Here is a 22,092-nt window from a genome sequence, read left to right on the forward strand (position 1 = left end):
ACATGGTCATGGTTTTTGTGCAAGGTTCCACCTTCATCAAGGAGGATAAGGACCCAACCTGGCCGTCTAAGCCTTGCAGAACGACAGATGCGATGCTCAAAAAAGCTTATGCATCGGCAGCGCTGTCGATCCGACAGCAAATGCCATGGACATACTGGTGCTCTACCAAAATCAGTTGGCAGAGAGGCTGCAGGTGAGGGCTACACAGACACAGGGGAGCTCCAGGTGGTAGTTAAGGCAATGACCGACATAATAGGGGAGTTAGGTCAAGCATCAGTGAGGTCACTGGCGGCGCTGGTGTCCGCCCGCAGGTATTGGTGGCTGATACAAGCCAAGGTAGTGGAGACAGAGAAGGTGGTGCTACTGGACGCCCCCATTATACCGGGGCAGACTTTTGGGGCGACCATTGATATGAGCCTTGAGAGGTCCCACAAGTCCACGGAGGTCGCCTCCAAGTTTTTGCACCTTCCAGCTCACCGTCAGCGCCCAAGGTGGCATGGGCAGCATGCCGGGGTGAAAAAGTCTGAACATCACCCTCCACCCGAGAATAGACAAGGAGGTAGAGGCAGAGGCAGGGCCAGCAGCAGGGGACCACCTCAGGCCAGAGGTAACCTGTTCTCCAGCTGGAGACAAAGGCCAGGGCCAAAGAAAGACCCGCCCCCTCTCAAGCCCAAGGGAGACCGCCCCTGAGGGGTCCCGGCTGCCACCAAACCACCTTACAACCGGACTGACCAACGGCATAGACCCATGGCAAGGCTGCACCCAGGACACGGATACGCTTTACAATTCCACATAGGTCCGCCACCCTTCAAGCATGTGCTCCACACCACCGTTGAACCAGCGAGGGCGATACTCCTTCAACAGGAGATCGCCAATCTTCAAAGGAAGAACTCTGTACGGTTGGTAAGCTTCAGCGGCTTTTACTCCAGGTACTTCCTGGTGCCCAAAAGGGACGGCGGTTTCAGACCAATTATGGACCTCAGGGTCCTCAACTTGTTCCTCAACAGAGGAAGTTCAACATCTTGACAGCACAGCGTATCCTCCAGTCTGTCCAACCGGGTGACTGGTTCACATCGATTGACCTGCAAGAGGCCTACTTTCACGTTCCCATCCGTCCCGCGCACAGAAAATATCTGCGATTCGCCTTTCTAGGCAATGCGTAAGAATTCTGTGTGCTGTCTTTTGGCCTGTCGCTGGTGCCCCGCACTTTTTCAAAGTGCATGGATGCAACACTGACTCCACTCAGGCTGCGGGGTATTCGGATCCTGAACTATCTGGACGACTAGTTTGCGCACATTCAAAAGCACACACAGAGGCGCACACAAAACAGGTCATAGATCATGTGACGAAGTTAAGGCTCTCAATACATCAACAGAAGAGCAACTTTGTACCGTTTTAGTCCACAGTGATCCTGGGGATCAAACTGAACTCTGTGAGCATGTTTGCCTTACTATCATGCAGGCCACACTCTCCCTATTCAGAGAGGATGCTCTCCTACAGGTCAGAAAATATCAAAGGTTGTAGGGGCTGATGGCAGCTGCCTCAAGAATCCTTCCACTAGGGCTGCTGAGAATGCACTCACTTCAAGCCTGGGTAAATACACTCAAGGTGCACCAGGTCTGAGATCGGTACCGGCCGGTGTGAGTGTCCAGACAATACTGGAAGACGCTGGAGTGGTGGCACCGTCAAGACAATCTACTCCTCGGGTCTCCCCTCTGATCCCCTCACAGAAGGGAGACACCTCCAGCCTGGGCTTGGGAGCGGTCTGGAATGGGAGAGGAATAACATGTCAATGGAAGGGACATTGGCAGCAAGCGCGCATAAATGCACAAGAGTTACAAGCAGTGAACCTGGTGTTATCTCATTTTCACCAGCAGTTATGGCACAAACATGTGCTGGTCTTTACGGAAAATACTATAGTGGTAGCCTACATAAACTACCAAGGCGGCCTACGCTCACTGGGCCTTCACCACGCAACGCACAGACTCCTGTCCTGGACGCACAGAAACTTTCATTCCATCAGGGCAGTTCACCTCCCCAGTGTGGACAACAAGGCAGCAGACCTCCTGTCCATAGAAGCTCCAGACAGCTCAGAGTGGAGGCTGCATCTTCAAGTGGTGAAGCAGATTTGGGAGAGGTTTCGACCTGCATGAGTCGACCTCTTTGCCACAGCTGAGTCCACTCATTGCCCCCTATGGTTCTCCATGGAGATAGACAGGGGCACCCTGGGAGTAGACGTGCTAGCTCACCCCTGGCCACAGGGGCTGTTGTATGCATTTCCTCCACTATCATTATTACCCCTGACACTAGAGAGGATCAGGGTGGAGAGAGCACAGGTTTTGCTGATTGCACCCAGATAACCTAGACACCCCTGGTTTGCTCTCCTCTCCGACATATTGTCGGATCCGCCGTGGCAGCTCCTGCTGTGCAAGGACCCCCTGAGCCAAGCGGAGGGGCTATTATGGCACCCGAACCCAGACCAACTCCAACTCTGGGTCTGGCCATTGATCGGAGCCATCTATTTGGACAAGGTTTTCCAGATGCAGTAGTAGAAACACTACAGTCTGCTAGGGCACCAAGCACTATAGCCCAGTACTCATATAAATGGGAAGTTTTCCAAGACTGGTGCCTTGCTGAAGGTCATGATCCGGTGACTTGCCCGACTGAGATAATATTAACCTTCTTACAACACCTGTTTGATGCAGGAAATCTGCATCCCTTTTTGAAGGTATACCTGGCAGCAATATCAGTGTGCATGACAAAATTGACTCAGTGTCCCTTGGGGCACATTTCCTGGCAGTGCAATTTCTTATGTGGGCTCGGAGGCTTCGTCCTCCCATGAAAAGTATGGTCCCCAAGTGGGATCTGAAACTGGTACTGTGGGCCCTTATGGGTCCCCCATTTGAGCCCATGGCGTCAGCAGAACTGCACCCTGTTTCATTAAGTGGCATTTTTAATAGCCATTACATCTGCAGACAAGTAAGTGAGCTTCATGCGCTGTCCATCGATGACACATACATGGCTTTCACTGGAAGTGACTTGCGGGTAACAGTCAGAACAATTCCATCCTTTTTGCCAAATGTGGTATCCTCATTCCATATTAACCAATCAGTGGTTGTGGAAACTTTCAGACCTCCCCTGCACGAGTCAGAGGAGGACCGTAGACAACACACGCTATGCCCAGTTCAGGCTCTGCGCTGTTATTTGGATAGGATGGTGTCCTGGAGACAGTCCAACCAGCTGCTTGTCTGCTATGGGTCCCGCTCTAGAGGTCAGGCCCTATCGAAGCAATGTCTAGTGCACTGGGTAACAGATGCAATACGCTAGGTGTATGAACAGACAGACTCCCTGTTACCGGGGGAGATTACGGACCATTGGTGCGTTCCATTCCCAACAAAACAAGTTAACCATCGTAAAAGTGTGTGTGTGTGTGTGTTTGTGTGTGCGTGTGTGTGGTGTGGGGGGGACAAATACATGCACCGCCCCCCCCCAATGCGAAGAGTGGGTGGATTCTTTTCTATTATGTCATCTTGTGGCAAAGTGGTTGGTAAGGGGAACAGGTGTAGCGGTGATGCAGTGCAGGAGTGATGAACAGACAACAGTGATTCAGTGAACAAGGTGTTTTAATTCGTAATCCAGGTCTGGTGACCGATAAATAATAACTCCCCGGCTATACACACCAATGCGTATAGTGCGGAGATAACCAAAACTGGGCACAGTCCCGAACAAAAACACAAGACGCGGTCACCAGTCCTGGGTGCGTGCAGACGTGCAGGTGCTCGGTGCAGACACAGGTTTGTGTGAAGTGCAGTGGTGCTCCGGATAGTGCTGACCCTTTTTCGACAGCTCCGGAGGTGTGCTTTAACTGTCTATAGTGTGAAAAGACAAACAGTTAACAAAAAACACACAACACGTATTTCTCTTTCCACTGAGAGCTCCTCTCTCGCTCCTTCTCTCTCCAGCTGTTTACCCAAACGAAGGAAAAGATCAGCGTTACCCTGGCCCCTATATGTAATCCCGCATGATATCTAGGTAAACGGTTGCAGCTGCCTTATTACTTGCAGCTGCCTCTCGTTTACCTTTCAAATCAATACGGTCTTACAACAGAGTCTCGCTTCTTTCCAGGCTGACCCACTTCCCTGACCCGGAAACGAACTGTCAGGCCAGCCCTTCCAGATACTTCTCCTCTCGTTCTTTAGCGCCCTCACAGGTCGGGAGGAAGATTCATCACCAGAACTCATATTTCTGTCACATATCCCACCGCTCAGAGTGGAGCCGAAGGAACACTCGGCTAAATCTACCTTCCCCATTACTCCCCCCTCCCGGGAAAAATAATCCGCATTTTGGTGGTCTTTCCCCGCACGGTGTACCATGTGGTACATGAAGGGCTGCAATGCCAGATACCACCGAGTTATCCGGGCATTGCTGTCCTTCATTGTGCTTAACCACTTGAGTGGGGCGTGGTCTGTTGCCAGATCAAATGAGTGTCCCAGCAGGTAGTATCGTAAAGAGTGAGTAGCCCATTTAATGGCCAAACACTCTTTTTCGACTACGGAGTAGTTGCGTTCCCGAGGTAACATTTTTTTACTGAGGTATAATATCGGGTGTTCTACTCCAGCTACTTTTTGGGACAAGACTGCACCCAAACCTACATCCGATGCCTCGGTGTGGAGGATGAATCTCTTGGTGAAATCTGGTGTGATAAGAGTGGGGGCCTGGCAAAGTGTACGCTTAATAGCATCAAACGCCCCCTGACACTCAGCTGACCATTTAATTAAATTTGGAGCACTCTTTTTGGTGAGGTCGACTAACAGGTTAACCACTGTGGCGTACTCGGGGATGAAGCGGCGGTAATAACCGGCTAAGCCCAGTAGTGACCTCACCTGAGTCTTGGTTTTGATCGCTGCATCAACCAAAGCCTGGATTTTGGTGACCACAGGTCTCACCCTTCCATTCCCCATTAAAAATCCCAAATATTGAGTCTCTGTTTTGGCAAACGCACATTTCCTCAAGTTAGCTGTCAGCCGGGCTGCCCTTAGAGACTGAAGAACGGCTGTAACCCTAGCCAAATGCTCTCGCCAGGTGGAGCTGTAAATCACCACGTCATCAATATACGCTGCTGCATATTCATGATGTGGGCATAAAACCTGGTCCATCAGTCTCTGAAAGGCAGCGGGCGCACCATGTAGCCCAAACGGCATGGTTTTAAAGTGGAACAGCCCTTCTGGTGTTGAAAATGCGGTTTTCTCTCTGGAGCTGCGGGTTAAAGGGATTTGCCAGTATCCCTTCGTCAGGTCCACAGTGGAAATAAACCTCGCTTTTCCCAGTCTGTCTAAAAGTTCGTCGACCCGAGGCATGGGATATGCATCGAACTTAGCAATAGCGTTCACCTTTCTGAAATCCACGCAGAAGCGGTTGGTGCCGTCTTTCTTAGCCACTATGACGATCGGACCGCACCACTCGCTCCTGGAATGTTCAATCATCCCAAGCTCGAGCATATCCCATACCTCTTTGCGAACGCCACTTCGCCGACTTTCCGGGATCCGGTACGGTCTCTCTCGCACTGTGACACCTGGTGGAGAGATAATGTCATATTCAACTAAGTTTGTTCTGCCGGGCACGTCAGAAAAAACATCGCTGAACTCCTCAATAAGCTTACGCAGCTCTCTTTGCTGATCCGGAACCAATTGTTCCCCCATAGAAATCGCTCTTGTGCTCGGGGTCTCTGGACAGGGACCTAAATCATCCTCCATATTGCCTGGGGCTATAAATAAGACCTCCCTTGCCTGCCAGGGCTTTAACAAATTGACATGATAAATTTCACGTTCATTTCGGTGATCGGGCTGTCTAATTTCATAATTTACCTTCCCTATAGCCCGAATCACCTCATACGGCCCCTGCCATTTAGCACACAGTTTTGATTCGGATGAGGGAAGTAGCAGCATTACCTTGTCCCCTGGTCGAAAGGTTCGAATCCGTGCATTTTTGTTGTAATGCTGCTGTTGTCAGTGCTGAGCCGATCTGAGGTTGTCTTGGGCCAAACGACCGACCAAATCCAGGCAATCTCTGAGTAGGAGCACATACTTCACTACATTTTTAGACGAGCCTTTGTGCTCCTCCCACCCCTCCCTCAGCAGGTCGAGGATGCCGCGAGGCTGCCGGCCGTACAGGAGCTCAAAGGGGGAGAACCCCGTTGAACTCTGCGGCACTTCTCTCACCGCAAAAAGGAGGTAGGGAAGAAGCGATGCCCAATGTTTCCGCTCCTGTGTTACAAATCGCCTCAGCATCGACTTTAAGGTCTGATTAAAACGTTCAACCAAACCGTCCGATTGTGGATGATAAACGGACGTCCTGATGGGACGTATTTTTAATATTTTGTACACCTGCTGTAACGTATTGGACAAAAAATTGGTACCGTGATCAGTCAAAATCTCCTTGGGAATCCCTACTCTAGCCATAATCTGCGCTAACTCGGTGGCTATTGCAGCTGCACTAGTGGACCTCAATGGAACTGCCTCCGGGTATCGCATTGCATAATCCACCACTACTAATATATGCGTATACCCAGAGTCAGAAGGTAGCAAAGGGCCCATTATGTCCATTGCAATGCGCTCAAAAGGAGTGGAAATAACCGGCAGTGGGACCAAAGGGGCGGGGCGCACTCGACCCGGCGCTACTCGCTGGCAGTCTGGGCATGTGGCTACATATCTCGACACATCAATATGAAGACCGAGCCAATAGAATTGAGCCAATATCCGTTCCCTCGTCTTCTCGGCTCCGAGGTGCCCCGCAAAAGGGATATCATGCGCCAGCCTCATGATCTCGGTCCGACAAGACGGGGGAACCAATAATTGTGTTACAGGCTGTCCTGTGCCCGCGGCTAGGTTTACCCTATATAGTAATTGCCCCTTTATACTGAAATGTGGATATACTAGCGGCCCAGCGCCATCAACATCCTTACCTTCAATGGACCGGACCTGCCCCCAAGCGTGCACCAGTGACGGGTCGTTCTTTTGGCCCCACACTAGGTCCACGCTTGAGTACCACGGTCCGGTACATTGAGAGGGGCTGGAATAACCTCTGCCATAGTCGGACCAGTAACCTGGCCCTCTCGGTCGCACTGCGTTCCCACTCCCTTCAACTGGCGTTTGTTACCATTACAGCACTCTCCCACCAGACCCCAGCTTTGTCTCAAAGACGCTCCCTCCCATTTCGCGGTCCGTCTCTCCTTATTTGTTTTTCTAGGACGGAACAGAGGGGAAAACATTTCAGTATGAAAAGGAAACATATCACCAATCCGTTCCTTTTTCCCTTTTTCTGCCACGTTTACGTGTGTGGCTGAGACTGCCATTATTTGCATTAATTCTTTGAATTTTGGCCAGTCTCGGCCCAGAATAACCGGGTGCGGCAACCTTTCCACCACCACGACTACAAGGTGACGTTTTATCGGTCCTACCGATAAATATACTTTTAGGGTGGGGTATGCCGCCGTGTCTCCATGGATACAGGAGATGGCCACCTGACCTTGTGGCCGCCACGACACACCGCCCAAGAGAGCTGTCCTGATCAAGGTTTGCTCACACCCTGTGTCCACTAACGCGTGGGTTTTCACATTCCCTAAAACCACGTCAATCAGCCAGGGCCCCTCCCAACCGTTTTCCCCCTGCTTACCCGTTCCAGGTGTCCAGTTGCACGCAGCCACGTCACACTCCATGGCAGCGGGGCATGACCTGGCCCTATGTCCTGGCTGGTTACACCTAAAACAGAGTGGGGGGACAGAGGGGGCATAGGTTAGATATCTGTCCTGCTGCTGGTAGGGCAACGGGGCAGGGGCAACACCTCTACCCCAGCTGGGGGCCAACCTCTGTCTCCATGGGGGGGCAGGCAAGGGGGCCCAATGGGGTCGGCGGTCTGGGAGGTCTGGGTGCCGGGAACGATGGTGATGGTGGTGGTGTTGGAGGAGAGGGAGGGAGAGGTTGGTTCCTGAGCAGGGCAGGGACTGACAGGATCCCGACCCGGGCCGACGTCAACGAGTCCTCGTAATCTTCGGCCAGTTTGACCGCCTCCTCCAGGGTGTCAGGGTTGTGGCGCCGTATCCACGCCTGGGTTTCGGCGCCGACCACATGGCAGAATTGTTCCACCACAATGGCTTCCCCCATTTGTTGAGCGGTCTTCTTCTCCGGTGTCAGCCAATGGACCATGTGGTCGCACAACCGCTGTGCCACCACCCTGGGGCGTGTCTCCGGGGCTCTCCGGTACTCGCGGAACCGCGTCCGGTGGGTCTCCGCGGTGATGTTCAGACGACGGAGGATAGCCTGCTTGACTAGGTCATAGTCAGTGGCGTACTGGTCGCTCAGGGCTTGGTAGGCTGCCTGCGCTTCCCCGACCAGGCAAGGTCCCAGCTGGCTTGCCCAGAACTCCCGAGGCCATCCCGCCGCGGTTGCCAGCCGCTCGAACGGCACCAAAAATGCTTCCGGATCATCCTCCGCCGTCATTTTCATGGCCCGTGCCTTCGGGGCCGACATCAATGATGTTCCGGTAGGGGTCGCTCCTGCGGCAACGATCAGCCCTACCCGTTCAATGAGCGCCGTATAGCGCTCCTCCCTCCGTCTCTCCTCTGCATCCCGTCTGATCTCCAGTGCCTGCAGCAACTCCGCCAGTGCGTCGCGGTCCATCCCGGATCTGACACCACGTGTGGCAAAGTGGTTGGTAAGGGGAACAGGTGTAGCGGTGATGCGGTGCAGGAGTGATGAACAGACAACAGTGATTCAGTGAACAAAGTGCTTTAATTCGTAATCCAGGTCTGGTGACAATAACCCTCCGGCTATACACAACAATGTGTACAGCGCGGGGATAACAAAAACTGGGCACAGTCCCGAACAAAAACGCAAGACGCGGTCACCAGTCCTGGGTGCATGCAGACGTGCAGGTGCTCGGTGCAGACACAGGTTTGTGCTCTGTGCAGTGGTGCTCCGGATAGTGCTTTTCTTTCAACAGCTCCGGAGGTGTGCGTTAACTGTCTAATAGTGTGACAAAAAGACAGACAATGACTCACAGACAAAAATAAACACACAACACGTAAATCCTTTCCACTGAGAGCTCCTCTCTCAATCATTTTCTCTCCCGCTGTTTAACCCAAACGAAGGAAAAGATCAGCGTTACCCTGGCCCCTATATGTAATCCTGCATGATATCTAGGTAAACGTTTGCAGCTGCCTTATTACTTGCAGCTGCCTCTCGTTTGCCTTTCAAATCAATACGGTCTTACAAGAGAGTCGCGCTTCTTTCCAGGCTGACCCACTTCCCTGACCCGGAAACGAACTGTCAGGCCAGCCCTTCCAGATACTTCTCCTCTCGTTCTTTAGCGCCCGTGAGGAGGAAGATTCATCACCAGAACTCATCTTTCTGTCACACATCTCCAGCGCAGAACTTCAATCACCACGCTGTAGTACATCATGTCCTCTTTTTTTCTGAAGCTCTGCATCCAATACAATTACGAATCACACTAACGCTCAGTATTTTTATTCATCACCAATTTAAGAACTGTATCAGTACATTTTTTTAAATGTATTTTTAAAGACTATTTGCCAACAGTTTTGAACAATTTCATTGTGCACTACATTCTGAATATTAGCTAAAAAAATTAAATAAATAAACAGCGGTTCTGGTATTGCAAGTTGTGATTTACATAACCTGCCAGTGTTTTTCTTTATTTAAATTAATGTGTAGCACCTATTTATGGTTTTGTAATATCTCTCTCTCTCTCTCTCTCTCTCTCTATCTATCTATATATATATCTATATGATAGATATCATATATATAAGATATATATATATGTATGTATGTATGTATGTATATACAATCTTAAATGCAAGGGCACTCTAAACCCCGGGTCTGTGAGCGATGTACCATCAGCTTTAAACCCGTGTTTAAGGCCACAATCGTAGCATGCACGTCTGTTGTCAGCTGTTCTCATCAGCATTTTTACAAAAAAAAAAAAAGTAAAAAAATAATAATGTTCCCTTCAGTGCAACACAAGAGCGACTGAATCATAACTGTGCGGTAGATTTGACTACACACATTTAAAATACGCGCTATTCAGAGACTCTGATTCTGAACGTACCATCAAAACTGGTATGTAGGGAATCGGACACTAATTTATTTGTTCCGAGTGCTTATTCAATGGAAAGACGGAGAATGTATTGCTTCATTGATGCCCAGCCACCAAAGTTAGAGCGATCTGGCTCTATATAAGCATTTTCATAAAACAAAATGGTAAATGTTCTTAGTTAATTCTTAAGTCAAGATTCAGCATATAGAAAAAAAGTACCGGAATGTTGTTTTCCGGAGCGTTCCGGCTCGAGTACACCACTGATTATGTCAACGATGGTGCTCTCCTTACTTGTAACGGTAAAGTAAACATTTCTGTATTTTGACATTTATATTGTGGGGGGAGGGGGCTAGCGGTAAATTGTGTGTTTCAAACTGAAATCTTATTCAGGGATATATTTCCATTCAGTAATAAAAATACTGTGACGACCCAAGCTCTCAACAGGATGATGACACTGGAGACAAGGTATTCAGGGCTAAGTGACAGTAATTTATTTCCGACCAGAACTCACTGCTGTCCCAAGTCCCTGTTTGGGCCAGGACAACGCCTCCAAACTAACAAACTCCCTGGTTGCTAAGTAAACAGTACTTCCCTGTTCCTCACACACTCTCAGTATAGCACAGACTACCAATCTCTCTCTCCCCCCTCCCCCCTGTTTCGCGCGTCCCAGGTATTTATAACCCTGCTGCTCCCGCGTCGTTGTCCCGTCTGGCCAATCGCAGATCCCCCTTGCATGCATACACACACACACACACACACACACACACACACACACACACGTGTACATGCACACACATTCCCCCTAGCTAGGTGGCGTGGTCCGACCCTAACAATACACAAAACACCAAAGCACAGGATACACAAACAGGACAACATCAGTTGGCTGGGTCGCTACAATACTATAAACTAAAAGGCTATAGCTTAAGAACATAAGAAAGTTTACAAACGAGAGGAGGCCATTCGGCCCATCTTGCTCATTTGGTTGTTAGTAGCTTATTGATCCCAAAATCTCATCAAGCAGCTTCTTGAAGGATCCCAGGGTGTCAGCTTCAACAACATTACTGGGGAGTTGATTCCAGACCCTCACAATTCTCTGTGTAAAAAAGTGTCTCCTATTTTCTGTTCTGAATGCCCCTTTTTCTAAACTCCATTTGTGACCCCTGGTCCTTGTTTCTTTTTTCAGGCTGAAAAAGTCCCTTGGGTCGACACTGTCAATACCTTTTAGAATTTTGAATGCTTGAATTAGGTCGCCACGTAGTCTTCTTTGTTCAAGACTGAACAGATTCAATTGTTTTAGCCTGTCTGCATATGACATGCCTTTTAAGCCCGGAATAATTCTGGTCGCTCTTCTTTGCACTCTTTCTAGAGCAGCAATATCTTTTTTATAGCGAGGTGACCAGAACTGAACACAATATTCAAGATGAGGTCTTACAAGTGCATTGTACAGTTTTAACATTACTTCCCTTGATTTAAATTCAACACTTTTCACAATGTATCCAAGCATCTTGTTAGCCTTTTTTATAGCTTCCCCACATTGCCTAGATGAAGACATTTCTGAGTCAACAAAAACTGCTAGGTCTTTTTCATAGATTCCTTCTCCAATTTCAATATCTCCCACATGATATTTATAATGTACATTTTTATTTCCTGCGTGCAGTACCTTACACTTTTCTCTATTAAATGTCATTTGCCATGTGTCTGCCCAGTTCTGAATCTTGTCTAGATCATTTTGAATGACCTTTGCTGCTGCAACAGTGTTTGCCACTCCTCCTACTTTTGTGTCGTCTGCAAATTTAACAAGTTTGCTTACTATACCAGAATCTAAATCATTAATGTAGATTAGGAATAGCAGAGGACCTAATACTGATCCCTGTGGTACACCGCTGGTTACCACACTCCATTCTGAGGTTTTTCCTCTAATCAGTACTTTCTGTTTTCTACATGTTAACCACTCCCTAATCCATATACATGTGTTTCCTTGAATCCCAACTGCGTTCAGTTTGAGAATTAATCTTTTGTGCGGGACTTTGTCAAAAGCTTTCTGGAAATCTAAATAAACCATGTCATATGCTTTGCAATTATCCATTATCGATGTTGCATCCTCAAAAAAATCAAGCAAGTTAGTTAGGCACGATCTCCCTTTCCTAAAACCATGTTGACTGTCTCCCAGGACCCTGTTACCATATAGGTAATTTTCCATTTTGGATCTTATTATAGTTTCCATAAGTTTGCATATAATAGAAGTCAGGCTTACTGGTCTGTAGTTACCTGGTTCAGTTTTGTTTCCCTTTTTGTGGATCGGTATTACGTTTGCAATTTTCCAGTCTGTCGGTACCACCCCTGTGTCAAGAGACTGCTGCATGATCTTGGTTAGCGGTTTGTAAATTACTTCTTTCATTTCTTTGAGTACTACTGGGAGGATCTCATCCGGCCCAGGGGATTTGTTTATTTTAAGAGCTCCTAGTCCCTTTAACACTTCTGCCTCAGTTATGCTAAAGTTATTTAAAACTGGATAGGAACTGGATGACATGTGGGGCATGTTGTCAGTATCTTCCTTTGTAAAAACTTGTGAAAAGTAATCATTTAACATATTTGCTATTTTTTTTTTCTTCCTCTACGATTTTGCCATTTGTATCTCTTAAACATTTAATCTCCTCTTTGAATGTTCTCTTGCTGTTGTAATATTGGAAAAACATTTTGGAATTGGTTTTAGCTCCCTTAGCAATGTTCATTTCTATTTCTCTCTTGGCCTTTCTAACTTCCTTTTTGACTTGCGTTTGCAGTTCCGTGTACTCTTTCTGCGTACTTTCTTTTTGGTCCTTTTTTAATGCTCTGTAAAGTGCCTTTTTTTCGCTGAATATTTTTTTTAATTGATCTATTAAACCATTTTGGCAATTTAGTTTTACATTTAGATTTGTCTACTTTAGGGATGTAATTGTTTTGCGCCTCTAGTACTACATTTTTGAAGAACAACCATCCTTCTTCTGTGGGTGTTTTCTCTATTTTACTCCAATCTACTTCTGTTAGTCTCTGTTTCATACCTTCATAGTTTGCTTTTCTAAAATTGTAAACCTTAGCTTTAGTCATTACTTTTGGGGATTTAAAAAACACTTCAAATGAGACCATGTTATGGTCTGAGTTTGCCAGTGGTTCTCTGACCTCTGTTTTAGTTATTCTATCTTCGTTATTTGAAAAGACTAAATCAAGGCATGCCTCCCCTCTAGTGGGTGCCTTCACAAATTGTGTTAGGAAGCAGTCATTTGTCATTTCCACCATTTCTATTTCATCCTTCGTGCTACCCACCGGGTTTTCCCATTTTATTTGGGGGAAGTTGAAATCCCCCATTAGTATGGCTTCTCCTTTGCTACACACATTTCTAATGTCATTGTATAACAGATTATTGTGCTCACCGTCTGAATCTGGCGGTCTATAGCATGCTCCTATTATTATGCCTTTTGAATTTTTGTCTGTTATTCTGACCCATATTGATTCGGTTTTATTTTCTTTGTCCAGGTTTAACACCTGGGCTTCAAGACTGTTTCTTATGTATAGCGCTACCCCTCCTCCTCTTCTGTCCTGCCTGTCTTTCCTATACAGTGTATACCCACAAATATTATATTCGTCCCCATCACTCTCAGACAACCACGTTTCTGTAACACCTATCACATCATAGTTACCTGTTAGTGCAGTAGCTTCAAGTTCTAGAATTTTGTTTCTGATACTTCTAGCATTTAGATAAATACATTTAATGGTTGTCTTACCTGAGTTGTTGTTCTTGTTTTGATGCGGTCTCCCTTCTGTTTTTTTGTTGATTTCTCCCCCCTTCCTTTCTAGTTTAAATGCTTCTGAACCTGCTCGAGGATCTTTTCTCCGAGTAGACTAGTTCCCTTGTTATTTAAATGCAGTCCATCCCGTCTATACAGATAGTCCTCGTTGTAGAATGTGGTCCAATGATCAAGATAGGTGAAGCCTTCCCGTGTGCACCACGTCTTCAGCCATGCGTTTTGATTAATTATTTCCAGCTGTCCATATGGTCCTTTGCAAGGTGCGGGTAGTATACCAGAAAATACCACAGTTTTGGTTTTCTCTTTTAATTTCCTTCCTAGCTCTCTGAATTTATTTTGCAGGGATTTTGGTCTGTCTCTTCCAATGTTGTTTGTACCGATGTGGACGACTACTACCGGGTCGTCTCCTGTTCGTTCTAGGAGCCTGTCCACGTTCTCAGTGATGTGCTTGACCGAGGCTCCCGGAAGGCAGCACACTGTTGTAGTAAGGGGGTCCAAACTGCGAACTGAACTTGCTGTGTTTCTCAATATGGAGTCCCCAACAATCATGACCTCCCTTCTTTTTGCTGTCTGGTCACCACTGTCAATGGGGTCCTGGATGTTGTTCCTTTCATTCTCTTGTTGTTGGTTCTGCTCATCACAATTCTGAAGTGACTCAAATCTGTTGGTTGTTTTGATTTCTGGTGGTTGTGTTTGACGAAGTTTCTTTTTTTCCCTGCTTCTGCCTACCTGAACCCAGCTGTTCTGACCTTCTATCTCCCTGGTGGCTTTCAGTCTGTTAGGGGTGATGCAGACTTCCATGAATTGTGGGTGTGCCAGTTCCTCAAGATCCTGTTGCTGTCTCACTTCCTCCAGCTCCATTTCTAGCATACTTACTAGTTTATGCAAATCCTGGATCGCGCGGCACTTTACGCACACTTGGTTTAGCTCCGCTGGGTTTTCTCGGATTTCCCACATCAAGCAGGTGTCACAAATTACTGGCTTGAAGACCATGTTGAGATTTTTGGGGCTTTTTTGAAGTTTAGTTTCTTCTGCAGCCGTCAACCTGCTTTCCAACTGCTTCGAAACTGCTCTGTACTTTTCCACGCCTGTACTTCTCCCACTCGCTGTCGCTTCCACTCGCTGTCGCTGGGAAGACTGCCTCGTTTAACTGCGTTGTTCTGCTGTGCTGTCGGCTCCTCCCCTCGCCCGTGTCTCAAAACGGCGCTGAATTTGAATCAGCTGCTCCGAGTTTCAGCTTGTTTGTTATCAGAAAAACACACACAGCTGCTGCTGTGTTTCCCCAATGTCCTCTGTTTTCTGATTAAAGCAATTCAAGATGCAATTTCTCCTTTCTGCTTCGAAACTGCTCTGTACTTTTCCACGCCTGTACTTCTCCCACTCGCTGTCGCTGGGAAGACTGCCTCGTTTAACTGCGTTGTTCTGTGCGCGTCCCTTGTTAGTAGCTGCCAGTCTGTTTTTCATTCAACAGTTTTTCTTGACAGTTTATGTAGATTCGGTATTTAGTTCGATATTCGGCCGAATCTTTTGAGATGGATTCAGTATTCGTCCGAATCCCAAAAACTTGGATTCAGTGCATCCCTGCTCTAGCACTTTGATCTGTAATGTTATGGAAACCCAAAAAGCTGATTTTTACTTCGACTGGAATTTCATAACATCATGGGATACCATCACATATCGAAAAACATGCCTAAGTTGGTCTTCCTTTTTTATATCTTGTGTTGTGTCCATAATAATAGAACAAAATTGAGCCCATTTTATCTCAGTAACTATTTCATTTTGTATATATTTTTTTACAGCAAATCAATCAGGTCATTTTTTATTCATGGGCTAAGATATTTTACTTTGGTGTCTTTCTCAATTAACTGTTTTAAAACTGGGTCATATTTTCTATGACTCTTAAGTTTTTTCTCTCCTGACTTTTCTCGGTGTCCTCGGAAAGCTAGATTGTAAGTAGCCAATGTAAGAGTAACGTCAGTGACTGTAAAACCAACAGCTCACCTTGGCTTTGTATTCAGCTTCTAATTTCAGGTCGATAGGCTCATAATTTCTCCATGCGTTGTAAATAACACAGGCTGTTAAATGTGAAGGTGCCATTTCATGTTCTTTAATTTTTCATGAAATGTCCTGCCAATCTTTTATTCCAGCTTGTTGGTGAGAAGCATGTTTGCAATCTCCAAACATCCAACACGGTTTATAGTATGCACTATCTAGTTTTAAAGAATAACACAACCACTTCTTGGAACCTTATCTCCATCTTAGTCACTCTGTAATAATATTCACTTGATAACCATCTGTTTTTGTTATCTTGAGGGATTGGTTCTTTGGGATTGCAAGACCCGTTTTTAACAATTAACTTTTTTACATTAGCATCATCATTTACTGGATAATTTGCTCTATCAGTTGGGAACGGGTTGTCTGGACAACAATCGCTAATTCAGCTTTCGGGTTGTCTTGTTTATTTTCATAATTAGTCGCTAGTGGCATATCATCAGGGTTGTCTGTGTTTTGACTGGAGCAGGATAACGACGGTTGGTCGAAGTGTAACTCTGGCTCTGGCTGTGATTATGACGATGCTGATTCCGAATCACAGGTAACAGGCCTAAATAGAGTTGTTATTTTCGGCAAATTGCTTTAAGTATCTGCTCTTTCTCTTTATTCATGGGCTTTTGGCGTCACTGTGAAACCCCTTGTTTTTATTTTATTATTTATGTATGTATTCATTTGTTATTATTATTATTATTATTATTATTATTATTATTATTATGTTTATGTGCAGACGGATGAAAGCCCTCCATGATTATTTATTATTTGAGATGACGGTGAAAAGCATGCATTTGTGTTTTGTTCATTTATTTAAAAACCTTGTACAGATGGTGACCGAGTTAATTCATTGATTAATTGTTGCGAATCGGGAGATGGTCACCTGTATAAAAACTAGCAGCTTACTGTGCTCAGGGGAGAAATAAAGATAAGAGCAAATGCTACCAGCCAGCGAACAAGGTACTTGTTTGATAAAAAGTATGAGAATTATTTGTGTTATTTTGTTATGGCCAATGTGCCCATTTATTTTGTGTTTTGTTTAAATCTTGATTTTTGTAGAATTTAATATATGTACTGCTGCAGCAGTTTCACTTCTTCACTTCTTTTGTTGCACTTCTTCCTGGTCCGTGATGTCACAACACACACCACTGAAGCCCTGACCACAGTCAATCAAATACTTTCTTGCGGCACAAGAAATTCTGCATAATGAATTCTATGGGGCAACAACATGCATGAAGCATTGACAGAAAAAAGTAACCCTTTCTAGACAGAACGATGTTGAAAACTAAAACAACTATGTTATACTATGACAGAAAGACAATGATACTTGGTGATAAATCTCCCTCCCGACTTATTATGGACCTGACACTTCATTCCGAGGGTTAAAAGGAAGTCCGTCATGTAGAAAAGAGACAGTGCTTCGGTATACTAACTCATTGACCTGGAGGGCAAATGATGTGGCAGCTGCAGATCATAAAAAGCAGCTGCAATCATTTTTCAAGGGGTCATGAGTGACGGTATAAATAAGGGTCAAAGTCTGTTCCTTCGCTTTGGTTGATATTAAGTAACCCGTGTCAAGGAAATTCATGGTTAAATTCATTTTAATATAAGCATTTCTCAGATATTTAATTCTGTTGTCTGTGTGACATGCTGTGGGGATTGAGTTGTTAACACCAATTCCAGAGCATTCTTAACCAGATCTTCAATGCTGCTTAGTAAGGCACAAGCCACAAACTGTGTTAACTCTTTGAAGCTCACCTTCCAAAATGCTATCTGATTGTCTAGTCTCCTAAGGTGTCATAAAACTTGCCAAGCTACAGTGCAGTTGTACCATTATTGTGTTAAAAGTTGGTTAAAATGCATCATTTTTAATTACCTAACTTGTGGTCACAAGCTTAGTAGTTATTTTAAGTAAATCTGAAGGGTTTATTGTGTTTTAAATGAATATTATAAAATAATAACTATTTTTAAATATTACACTTTGATTGTATTATGATGTGTTTTATATGCATATAATTGTAATTTTGTATAGAGAATAAAACTAAAATTGATGTTTCTCCAGTGAATGTAACTAAAGTTATATTGAAGAAGATGTTTAAATGATAAATGTAAAATCCTTTGATAACGAAATAGGTGGATATTTTCCGTTTCTAACACACCCTTTGTGTGTGACTGTGGCAAAGTGTCCCATCCCTGGGCTATTTATTTGTGTTTTATGTTGCGTGTAGTGTGTTAGTGTTGGTGTATATCATTGGTACACAAGATATAAATGGGTCTGTGTAACATGAGTGGTTTAAAATGTATATTTGTATTTAGGCATGTGGATTGCACAGCACTTCACGTGCAGGTAAAATTTAATAATATGTGAGCACAGGGAATTGCACTTTATTAATTCACGTGCACTTCTACCGAGAATCCAATTGAATGACTGATTAGCAGTCTTGGTACAGCTGCATAAAAGCAACATGTTTTCACACTCAGGGTTGTGAGTTCAGGGCGAAAGATCGGGAGAGAGACAGAGAGAAAAAGGAAGCAAATGCTACATCATGCTGGAAGACCAGCACGGTGCCTGTTTGTTTAGTGTTCGTGTCCTATTTGTTCGAGTCTGTTCGTTTTGTTTGTATATTTATTTTGGCTCAAGTGCCGTGTTCTGTTTTGTTCAGCATCTTTATTTTCTGTTTGTTCAATTATTAAATGCTGAGTGCAAGCAAGCACTCAGCTTCACCAAAACTCCACGTCTCTGTCCTATGTGTTATTGTTCCAGGTCTGACGTCACCACTCAGCCAGCCTTGTGACATATGGTGGGATAAACAACAGCCTCCAAGTCAGACCAGGGAAAGTGCGTTTTTTTGTTTGTTTTTTTTCAAAGTGTTTTTTTGTGTTGTTTTATGTAATAAAAAAAAAAAATAATAAAAAAATTAAAGAAATAGAAGGCTGGAGCTGGAGAGATGGCTGCCAGGAACTGGAGGACCTCCTTGGTGGTCTAGAGGACCAAGGCTGGTGCCTTGTCTGTGGGGAGTTCGACCACCAGGTGTTGCATAGTCCCTACTAAGAGGGAGAGGAGGAACCAGCCTAGGAGAGGAAAGTGAGGAGAAGGAGGCAGAGAGGGGAAAAGGTGAGGAGGAAGCAGAAGAAGCCAAGGTGGTGCACCCTGTGCATTACCTATGGGGATGAGGATGAGGACTGCCCAGAGCAGGAGCCAGAGGATGAGGAGCCTGAACGTCCTATGCCTGAGTGGAAGAGTACCTGCCATTGCCTCTCCAGGGTCCCCTCCTGCCGTCAGCTCCCAAGTGTCCAGCGTTGTTGGGAGAAACCCTGCCAGAGGGAGAGCCGCACCAGTCCCCTGCAAGTGAGGGAGAGCCGCACCAGTCCCCTGCAACAGGGAGAGACTACACGCTGCTCCCACCTCTGTCGCCAGGAGACTACACGCCTCTCCCACATCCATCGCCAGGAGACTACACGCCTCTCCCACCTCCGTCGCCGCCAGGAGCAGAGCAGCAGGAGCTGTCTCTGCCTCCAACACCTCCAACGACAGGAGCAGAGTAGAACGAGCTGACTCTGCCTCCGCCACATCCATCTCCAGGAGCAGAGCAACAGGAGCTGTCTCTGGCTCCACCACCTCCACCAGCAGAGGGTGAATGCCTGCTGGGTCCCTGTCCACCAGCAGAGGGTGAATGCCTGCTGGGTTCCTTTCCACCAGCAGAGGGTGAATGCCTGCTGAGTTCCTTTCCACCAGCACAGGGTGAATGCCTGCTGGTATCACTTCCCCCACCATCACGAGGAGAGGAGCTGGAGCTGCCTCCATCACCATCGGGGGAGAGGAGCAGGAGCTGCCTCTCCCTTCACCAGAAGGACCAGGACTAGATGCTGGCGGTCCTCAGTAGCCCTTGCATAGGCTGCTGAGGGAAGCATGGGGAAGAACCGCCCAGCCGCAGTGGCCGAGATGAGGGCCAAAACCCGCACCTGCCTGGCATCACCTGGGGTTGCCTGCTGCTCTGCATCGCCTGAGGTTGCCTGCTGCTCCGCATTGCCTGGGGCTGCCTGTGTCTCCGCATTGCCTGTGGAGCCACCAGTTGCAGGGTACGAGGCTCCCACTGCACCTCTATGGCCATGACCGTGTTAAGAAGGCTTTGTTTTAAACATTGCATCAACAGAATAAGTATCAAACTTATATTGAGTGTTTACTAACTAATCTGAATCTATGCTTTTGATGTCGTCACAATACGCAATGTGCGTCTATTCAACTAGATGCTTAACATTGTACATGTGTACTTAGACACGTGGAAGCTAGCGCATGTATATGTAATGCGTGACTGAACTGAACAATACATGATGAACTATAAAGACTGTTTCGCTAATGCAGAACTCTATGACCAGAGGGCAGCAGGTTTTCCTCAAGGACTTTTCTGTACTTTGCTCCATTCATTTTCCCTTCTATCCTGACAAGTGCCGTAGTCCCTGCCGATGAGAAACATCCCAATAACATGATGCTGCCACCACCATGCTTCATAGTAGGGATGGTGTTCTTTGGGTGATGCGCTGTGTTGGGTTTGCGTCAAACATAACGCCTTGCATTTAGGCCAAAAAGTTGCATTTTAGTTTCGTCAGACCACAAAACTTTTTGTCACATGGCTACAGAATCTCCTCAGTGTTTTTTTCTATACTTCAACCAGGATTCAAGGTGGGCTTTCTTGAGAAAAATACAGGCCAGATTTGTGGAGTGCTTAGGATATTGTTAAATCTGTAGCTCTTGCAAAGTTGCCGTTGGCCTCTTGTTAGCCCCTCTGATCAGTGTCCTTCTTCCTCGGTCATCCAATTTGGAGGGACGGCCTGATCTAGACAGGTTCTTGGTGGTGGCATACACATTCCACATCTTAATAATCGTTTTGACCGTACTCTAAGGGATATTCAAGGCCTCTGATATTTATTTATACCCATCCCCTGATCTGTGCCTTTCAATAACTTTGTCCAAGGGTTCTTTTGAAATCTCCATGGTGCTCAACCTACAGGAACTGCTAAATTTATCCTTGGTGTGTAATTTTGAAAGCGATTGGTTACACCTGAGCTCATTTAGGATTGCTATTACAAGAAGGGTGGACACTTACCCAACCAAGCTATTTCAGTTTTTATTTTTAATTCATTTTCTACAAATTTCTAGAATATTTGTTTTACTTGGAAGTTGTGAGGTATGATGTGTAGATAAATGAAAAAAAAAAATATTTTAATGCATTTTAATTCCAGGCTATATTGCAACAAAAGTTGAACATTTTGAAAGGGGTGTACACTTTCCATAGGCACTGTGTGTTTTTAACTATGAAGCCAAACCTTTATTCTTCTTCCTTTGAGATTTGGATTGTTAGGTTTCTTTTTGTCATATAACAAATACACATTTATGATTGATTTGAAATACTTAAACATACATAATATTAATTGTTAATCTCTTTTCATCATGATTCTAGGGATAATTAAGCCAGAATCGCTAGTTCTTATTGAGGCGTTTTGTTTACTATGGTTAATAATTACATTATGAGCTATAATGGGTATTTTCTTTAATGGTAATGGGTGAGGACACAGTTGTGACATAAACCCTAGATATACAATGTAAATATGCATGACACCGGGAAGGACCTGTATTGTTGTTGGATAATCGTGAGTGTTTGTTTTGTTCTATCTATTTGTTACGTGTTAACACTAGACTTCTAACATGTTCCGGAGCTGTTGCCAGAGGCCAGCACAAACCTGGAATACAAACAAAACTGTATTTGCACCAGTAGCACTAATTCACGCACAAACAGACTTGTGTATGTGTTTTTGTGGGTGTATAATAAAAACAGGATTATTATTTGCAGGGCACCACAGGGATCATAAATGAAGTAATACACGCCATGTATTGCTTACCTCCATTATTATTTACTGTTTGTTTTGCCGTCAGGCACTGGACTTAAAAATAAATAAAACAAACCTTTTCACCTGGGTTACAATTGTTTGTCTGTTCTTTAATCACCTGTACCTGCACACTATCAACCACTTTGCCACATATACCTATTTGATTTTATTGCAACTAAGCACAGAGTTTTTAAGAAGTATTTTGATCTAATAAGAAACAGAATATTTTAACTAACAAGTGTTTTTGCTTGTTTGGATCTTTTGTGTA

The sequence above is a fragment of the Polyodon spathula genome, chromosome 9 (genome assembly GCF_017654505.1).
Source record: "Polyodon spathula isolate WHYD16114869_AA chromosome 9, ASM1765450v1, whole genome shotgun sequence".
Taxonomy (NCBI): domain Eukaryota; kingdom Metazoa; phylum Chordata; class Actinopteri; order Acipenseriformes; family Polyodontidae; genus Polyodon; species Polyodon spathula.